Below are 872 nucleotides of genomic sequence, written 5' to 3' on the forward strand. Positions count from 1 at the left end.
GGGGTCTCCAGAGCCCTGGTCTGGGCCTGTGGAGGCCTGGGGGCCGTTTGATTGGTTCATCTGGACGGGTAGGGAGACAGAACCTGGGTCCTGGTTCAGGTCGGAATTCTGCTCCATATTAGATCCCATTCATCCCGTTAGAAACGTATTGAGTTCAGCTCCTTCCGGAATCCTCTCCTTGTGTGATGATCCTGTAGAGAAGTGACTGACTGACTTAAGAGTCACGACTCCTTCCTATAAACAACTGGACGTATTTACATATTGGCCATCCTGCTCATGGCTGTGCAAATAAATGACAGCTGAATTTGAATGGTACAATGTACATACAGTAATCAAATGAGCGTAGCTGTCTAGTCACTGGTTGCTTAAAGGCATGCAGTGTGTGACTATGGTACTGCTGTGGATGTCGTAGCACTTAGTTAACACACACACACACACATACAGACATACACCAGCCCACATCCGGCTTTAGGCCTGGGCCATAGCAAACACACACCAGTATTTGCCATGTCTCTCCTATGTTGTTTTTAGCTTCTCTTACTCTGAAAATGTAATTTAATGTAATTTATTGCTTTATAAATGTTCTTAGCCGGTAGACAAACATACTCCTGGAGCTCGATCGCCTTGTTGAGAGGGGTCAGGGAAGAATTTTTTACAGCTCACTTATCTGGCCCCCGGGTGATTACTGTTTTTTTGCTTCCCTCTGGAATATGTAGAGAGTGGGTCGTATGCCCACCTCCCTTGTTCTCTGTAAAGCGCATTGTGTTGCCTCTGGGTATGAAATGCGCTATACAAATAAAGCTTTGATTGATTTGATTGATTGATTGATATGGTACTGTATCAACATCTCAAGACGGTGTGTGGTGAACATT

Source organism: Borostomias antarcticus (genome assembly GCF_949987555.1).
Source record: "Borostomias antarcticus genome assembly, chromosome: 29".
Classification (NCBI taxonomy): Eukaryota; Metazoa; Chordata; class Actinopteri; order Stomiiformes; family Stomiidae; genus Borostomias; species Borostomias antarcticus.